Source organism: Arachis stenosperma, chromosome 4, assembly GCF_014773155.1.
Source record: "Arachis stenosperma cultivar V10309 chromosome 4, arast.V10309.gnm1.PFL2, whole genome shotgun sequence".
NCBI lineage: Eukaryota > Viridiplantae > Streptophyta > Magnoliopsida > Fabales > Fabaceae > Arachis > Arachis stenosperma.
In genome coordinates this window covers 121,194,873-121,203,010 of record NC_080380.1, presented here as the reverse complement: position 1 = coordinate 121,203,010, position 8,138 = coordinate 121,194,873, and the positions used below count along the sequence as shown (strand labels likewise).

General features: G+C 33.2%; 1 pseudogene; it reads left to right on the top strand.

Annotated features, from left to right (window-relative positions):
• The first annotated feature begins 536 nt into the window (after positions 1–536).
• LOC130973286 (adenylosuccinate synthetase 2, chloroplastic-like) lies at positions 537–3,465 on the top strand (annotated as a pseudogene).
• The last annotated feature ends 4,673 nt before the right edge of the window (positions 3,466–8,138 follow it).

Here is an 8,138-nt window from a genome sequence, read left to right as displayed (position 1 = left end):
CGAGGAAGAAAGCTGCGATTCTTGAAGGAGGAAGAAGCACGGACGACCAGACGACGATGGTAGTGCCTGAGAGTGACGGCCGGCGGCAGTCTTTGCTGCGGTGGTGGAGAAGCTAGGGTTTCTGTTTCAACTTCCTTTTTGATTTGGGAGAAGCTGTTAAGATAGGGTATTTAAAGGGTATTTTTGTCTAATCAAAAAAGGAAAGATGTTTTAAGTCTTTTTATAAAATTAATAAATAATATTTTTATCTTTATTTAATTAAAAGGTTGTTTTAGTAAAAGTGATATATTATATATTTAAAAAAAAATTAAATGCTGACGTAGAAAATAAATTCCACATGTCTTATTATTTTTGTCCATATTTTAAACGTATCGGTACGTATGAATTTATCATAACAAACCCTTAATTTTATTTAGTAAAACTAGAAAATTAAATTCTAAAGTTATTAACCCGTGACATTTACGTGCAGAGAGTGGAAAAGGAATCCAAGTAAAACATCACACAACGCAGCCTCCTCCTCTCGTCTCTCATCACTCGCTTTTTTCTTGCCCGCCACCACCACGATCATCACGCAATGAACATCTCACACCTTACACTGGATTCCCACACGCTCTTCAACCCTCAACGCCCTTCATTCTCCTTTCTCCGTTGCACATCTCGAAACGTCGTCGTATGCTCATCCAAGTCCGTAGCCCCTCCTTCTCTTCCGCCCAAGCTCGCCACCGCCCAATCCTCCGACGGTCGAATCGGGTCTCTCAGTCAGGTCTCTGGCGTCTTGGGTTGCCAATGGGGCGATGAGGGCAAAGCAAGCTCGTCGACATCTTAGCTCAACACTTCGAGGTCGTTGCTCGTTGTCAGGTACTACTCCCTCTCTTATTCCTCTCAAAGTTCCTTCCTTCTTCCTTTTTATCCCTCTTCGCTATCACACAAATCGTGAATAATTCTGGAAACTCGGTGAAATTGATATATGCTGAAGTTGTATTGGTGGTGTTGGATATTCTAAATGAAAAAATAGTGTTCTTTTTTTTCTTTAAAAAGTGTTTTGTTTGTTTATTTTGGTTTTTGGTGGTGGAATCGTTTCACTCGTGCAAAGATAGTTGTTAAATTATTGTGTGGTTGATTTTGCTCTGTTCTGGTGGTTGTTGCGACAGTGTAATCGAAGCTGTGTAATTGAAGCTGTTTTCTGCTTGATAAACCCACTTGCTAGCTAAATAGAACTGAATGAATCATTGCGTTGCCTAAAACTTTTGAAATGATTTAAGTTTCTGTAAATTTGGTTGGTAAGATAAGGAGTGAATGAACACTTTTGTTGTTTTGCATGCTTGCTCAGTAGAAGCTACCCTGTTGAATTTTGATGGTCTGTTGTAATATTTGGTCTCACTAGGTGTTGCTAATCACTATTATTTTGCGGAGATAATAACCAAAATTACCTTATTTATTTAACATGTATATTTTATGCATGTAACATCTATAATTACATCTACTATTATTCAATTATTCTAGCAATAAATTAAGAGATGCAAATAAGATAATTTTGGGCTGATTTTCTATTGCCTTCCAATATTTTTGTTATATTGCTCTGATAATTTGTGATTATGTTTTATCAGGGTGGAGCTAATGCTGGGCATACCATTTACAATGCAGAAGGAAAGAAGTTTGCTCTTCATCTTGTTCCTTCTGGTATTCTTAACGAGGATACCCTTTGTGTTATTGGGAATGGAGTTGTGGTGCATCTTCCGGGCTCTTTAAGGAAATTGATGGCCTTGAATCGAGTGGGGTCTCTTGCCAGGGGATTTTGATATCTGATCGTGCTCACTTGTTGTTTGATTTCCACCAAGAAGTTGATGGGTTAAGGGAAGCCGAACTTGCTAAATCTTTCATTGGCACGACCAAGAGAGGCATTGGCCATGCTACGCTAGCAAGGCTAACCGTAATGGTATTAGGGTAAGTGATTTGAGGCACATGGATACTTTCCCGCAGAAGCTTGATCTTGTGTTATCAGATGCAGCTCAAGGTTCAAAGATTTTAAGTATGGTCCAGAAATGCTCAAGGAAGAAGTAGAAAAGTACAAGAGATATGCTGAGAGGCTGGAACCATTTATTGCAGATACTGTGCATGTCATGAATGATGCTATAACACAAAGAAGAAGATTTTGGTTGAAGGAGGTCAAGCAACCATGTTGGACATTGATTTTGGAACTTATCCATTTGTTACGTCGTCTAGCCCGTCAGCTGGTGGGATATGCACTGGTCTTGGTATTGCTCCAAGAGTTGTTGGTGACTTAATAGGAGTGGTATGTGGATGTTTATCTTATGTTGAAGTTATTACATTACAAAACACCTCTTTTTTAAGTTCAAACAAGCGCACTTAATGTTGCAATTTAAGCTTAATCGACACCTGTGGAATGGTTTCTTTAAGTTTTATTTTGAAATTTGCAGGTGAAAGCGTACACTACAAGAGTTGGTTCTGGTCCCTTTCCAACAGAAATTTTGGGTCCAGGGGGTGATCTCCTTAGATTTGCTGGGCAAGAGTTTGGTACAACTACTGGTCGTCCTCGACGATGTGGTTGGCTTGATGTAGTTGCGCTGAAATACTCCTGCCAGATCAATGGTTTTTCATCGTTGAATCTCACTAAGCTAGATGTTTTATCAGATCTTGATGAGATAAAGTTAGGAGTCTCTTATAAACATGCTGATGGTACACCAGTCAAATCATTCCCTTCAGATCTTCGTCTTCTTGAGCAATTGGAGGTAGACTTCATCTATCTTTGTTCCTCTATGGCTGCACATTCCTGTTTCTTTTGTTTCATGTTATTATTTATAAACTAACACAACTCTTAATGTGAAGTTGTAAGGTTCATGAACGATAGATGTGGTTTATTATTGCCTTGGAATTTGAAATGTATTTTCTTATAATTATTTATCTAATGTTGCAGGTGGACTATGAAACACTTGCTGGATGGAAATCTGACATCTCTAAGATCAGAAAATATTCTGACCTTCCGAAGGTTGCCCAGCAGTATGTGGAAAGGATAGAAGAACTTGTTGGTGTCCCCATTCACTACATTGGTGTTGGGCCAGGACGCGACGCCCTCATATTCAAGTGATCTATTACTCATTCCTCAGATGTCACAGTTGTGCTTTCATGCTTCTAAAGGCAAATTGAGGTTTTTTTGTGGAAGAAGTAACTTATTCCCTCCAACTTTTGGAGGTTTGGGATGAAACATATTCATAGTGACTAGTGAGGATTTGCCTAATTGATGTATTATTCTGTTATCTATAAGCAGTGGTATTGTTAGATTTCTGCAGTAATTTGATATGGGGGATTTACCGTATAATTTTGCAGTTCTTGCAGGAATGCTGAGTAGTTAAAGTAGTATATGAATTTAGCTATATGGGAATAACCGAATAATATTTGTCCTTGCCTATGATTCATCTAGCAGAAATAATGTTGTACTTTTAACAACACCAGGGACTTTTCATTCTCGATAGGTTCTCCATAGTTTCAGTGTTGTGATCTTGTTACATCTGGTGTGTTTTCGGTTATCAGTTATCACTTACCACTGGTTTCACTTGTTTCAATTTTAGGAGTGAGGAACGAAAAATTTAAATTCCTTGAAAGGGTGAAGTATATTTTTGTCTCTAAAATTTGGTAAAAGTTTTAAAAATACTTTTAAGTCTTATTTTGTTTCAATTTTGTTCTCGAAGATTTTGATTTGCATCAAATATATTGTTGACAGTTAAATTTTTAAAAATTTAAAACCAATCTAACAATAATGCATGATATTATGCTTAATTTGCTTGTGATGAGTTATTTTTATGAAATTGTTGTTGAATTGGTTTTAAATTTTTTGAAAAATTAACCTTCACAGATATATTTGATGCAAATTAAAATTTTTTTGAACAAAATTAAAACAAAATAAAACTTAAGAATATTTTTAAAATTTTTGTCAAACTTTAAAAACAAAAAATATACTTTACCCTTCTTAAAAAGTATAAAATACAGTGTTATCAAACATATAACACTTTGTCTACGTTATTTCTACCTTCAATGAGCAGCAAAACATCTTTGCTACAAGGGGCAATAAAAACAAAGTAAGGAGACAGTTGTATGTGAGATGTAGATGAATGATAGAAGATGTGTGATAAATGTGTTGCAAAAGGAAGTTATTTATAGGTTTAATTTTTGTGCATGTCCCTGTAGTTTTATTGAATTTTTAATTAGGCTTCTATACTTTTTTTTTCAATTGGGTTCTTAGACGTTAATTTTTTTTTCAATTTAGTTTCTGTCATGACAAATCGTTTGAGATAATAGAATATTCTGTTAAAAAAACGAATATTGTTATAATTGGGTTAAAAAAGCAAACTGAACCCACCTCTAATTTTTCAAAATTCTAAAACTACCCTTGACATTTTGTAGAACTCTAGCCAGGGCTTGTTTCTCCTCTGTTCGCTGGTGTCGTCATCCATCTGTGTTGTCGTCGTCCTTGGTGGCGTGAGCATTGGTCGTTGTCCGTCGTCCTTGGTCTGTGCTGCACTGCTCTACGCTGTTAGTGGCAACTCCATAACACAGACGCCACTATCGAAGTCTTGGTTACCTCCACAGCTTTGGAGGAAGCTCTTCAATTTCTCTTAAACTGAATTCATTGAGCTAAAGAATTCAAGAAAGAAAGAAGAACGAATCAAAAATGAGTAATCAGAAGCAGATTCTCAAAGATCCCCAATTTGCACCCTTTCTCACTTCACGTTCCAACATCGACCTTAAGGTGCAAAATTCTCCTAATTAGCCTTTTCAATTTTGCATCTTATCTCAATTTAGGGTTTTAAATTTCACCGCAATGTGCCTAATTTTCCTTCATGTATTCCGTTTTCTGGATAAATGGTGAAATTTGAATGTGAGAAAACTGAGTCAAAGGTTTAGGATTTTGAATTTTTGTTCTTTTGTCGTAATTCAGGATAAGTGGCGAAATTTGAGCGTTAGCAATGATGATCCAAAGAAAAATCTAGGATTCCTAGAATAAGGCTGCGGCCCCTGCTATCCAGTTGGTAATGCCATTGTTGTTTATGAGAAGATGCTATCCCTATCACCACTATGATTCATCAACCTGACCCTTCTGTTGCTGTGGGTGATTTCTCTCAAAATGACAAAAATGCCAAGAATTCTCTGCAGTATGCAAATTGATGTCACTAATTTTATATGGATTATTGCAATTAAATGATGTGGATTAAAATTGTAATTCTGGTTAAAACTGTTGTATGTCTCAACAAAATAAGAAAGGTATTTTGTTACTTTTGAATTGTTCTGAGACTTAGTTGCTTTTGTTTATCTTCTCTCCAGGTACAATATAATGATTTTAGAAGCGCTCTTAGCTCTGAAAGATGCTAAATCTGACCTGAATGTTATTGTTAATTTCATTGAGGTCAGATTATGAACTTATAGCAAGTGAAGGTAGCAGTGAAGAAAGTGATGCTAATTCTCATAATGTAAGGTAGTTTACTTGTCAGCTTATCACTGTACTTCTAAGACATTTCTGTGAATTTTTTTTCATCAATTATAAACTTGAAGGACTATAAGATATGTAAAAAAAATTTCCTTTATTAAAAGTTTGTTATAAAACAGCATAACATATCATGAGGCATAGTGTCCAGGAATGTGGAGAGAAAATTTTGGACTGTTTGTGTCTTGTCTTTTGTTGATACTTAAGAAAATATGTATTGCTTGTTCTAGCCTGAATATAGAAAAAATTCATACTTTCAATATACTTACTTTTGAATTTTTGTCGGTCAAATTGATTCTCTTATTTGAAGAACTATATAGAAATCAGTTTTTTTAAACAATTTTAGTTATTACTATATCAATGGTTCTTGTTACCATATGTCATATGCAAGTTCTTTCATTATGTTGATATGATCATATATGATTGTATATATTTGTTTTTATATGTAATAAATTGCTCTTGCAATTGTGTGATGATTAATCCTTTTTTTTGTTTTTCAATCCAGACCAGTTACATGTAGTAGTGATTGTTTTCAACAACAGAGGTGTATATGGATGTGACCGGAGACCCCAAAAAGGATAAATAGACCTCACAAAGATGATCCTACTCTGACTTTCTTTGTTCCAAAAATTGGCTACCATGGTTTGATTGAAGCTTTTGGTGGAAAGGGCTATCTTGTTGGGACATCTGATAAACTCAAGTCTAATCTTTCTCGGCTTGGAAACTAGCCGTTATCAACGTTATTGTTGATCCCTATACTTGTTCAGAGAGTGGGAGGATGCAACACAAGAATTGATTTCCAGTATACTAAAACTACATTTTTTATTATAGTTTTCGTTTTTAGATTTCAAATTTCAATAAAGACACAAACTATATTTCATGAATCTACATAAATGTAAAATATTACATGATCATAATGAATACTTGAATGATAAAAATTGAATTTTATATATACTTATTGTTATTATTTCTGTTTCACTTCATCAATGTTATTGGGATATCTTTTATTAAATATTTATAGTTTCACCGAATTTTTAATTAGGTCTCTATACTTTTTCTTTTTTCAATTGTGTTCCTATATATTATTCTTTCTTTTCAGGGGTATACAAGTAATTTCACAGTTCACTAACATTTTTTTGACGTTTAATGTTAATAGGGACTAAATTGAAAAAAAAATCATGTATAAGGACCCAATTAAAAAAAAATATAGAAACCTAATTAAAAATTTGATAAAATTTTAGAAACTTGCAGAATAATTAAACCTTATTTATATTAATTGAGGAGAAGTTGCAAAAGGAAGTTATTTATATTAATTGAGGAGAAATTGACAAATTGTAGAAGAATTTGGCAATATCATTTAACTGATACACATATTTTATCATAGGTGATATTTATTTCATCACAACTATTCTCATGTTATGTTTCACAACCATATACAAGTCCCAAAACGATTTGATATTGATTTGTTTGGCAACAGTGCAACACATTTTAGTAATTAGAAAAATAACTTATTTTATAATTAGGTCATTTATTTGCTTAAATAGACATGAGAATAGGAGAAAAAAATAATTTAACTAATAACTAAAATTAAAATGTTATTCGTTTCTTTGATTTAGACATTAGTGTATAAGAGTTGAAAAGATTAAAATATTTTTTAATGATTAATATATATTTTAATTTTATTTTCCTATTAATCAGAAAAAAAAACTTATAAACTTTAAATCAGAAAAAAAATTCAAAATAAAATTGAGTGCAAAATAAGATACAAATTTCTCACAAGAAAGGTGGTTAAAATGAAATAAGACTAACACATATCGAGTTGAAATTCATTTTAGCCCCATGAAATTTTCGACCGATTTCAATTTTGACCCCCAAATTTATAGTTACCCAATTAACACCAAGGTTCGAAAAATCGGACCGATCATCAAACCGTTCTAGTTACTGGTTCACTGGTTCACTGGTCCAATCGGTCTAACCGGTGATTCAACCGGAAAAATTATTTTAAAATAAAATAATAAATAAATTATAAATAAACATCCTAAAATATAATTATAGTATAATATAATATAAAATAGTTTTCAAATTTAAAAAACTACATTAAATATCATCAATCAAATTCATATAATCTTATTAATATACAAACTCAAACTCAAGTTAAATAGTATAAAGAAATATCAAATATTAAATGTTAACATAAAGATTTATCAATCATCAAAACCTCAAGATGTTCTTGTGAGTTTCTTTTTTTTTGGGATAATTATTTAAACATATTATGTAATTATGATTGTGATTTCAACTATTGTGCTAAAAAAACCTTCAAGTAACAAGGATATGTTGATGGTGGTGGTGTCTTCTAAGGCATCAATGTCTCCTCATCCAGCCCCTCCAATTTCTTGAGCTAAAGCCATAACAAAAGGAATGGTACCAGAAAATGAGGTAGTTAATGGATCATCAAATGAGAAGTTTTTTGTTATTGCAAGTGAAGATGAACAGGCCAATGCACAAGTTTGAATGTAGCAACTTAATAGAGCCAGAAAGAAAAAAGCAGCAGCAACAAAAGTTAAATACTAGCAACAAATAATCACTCTAAACCCTGAAATCAATAACTATTTTAACAAAATTTCAGAAACGTCATACTTAA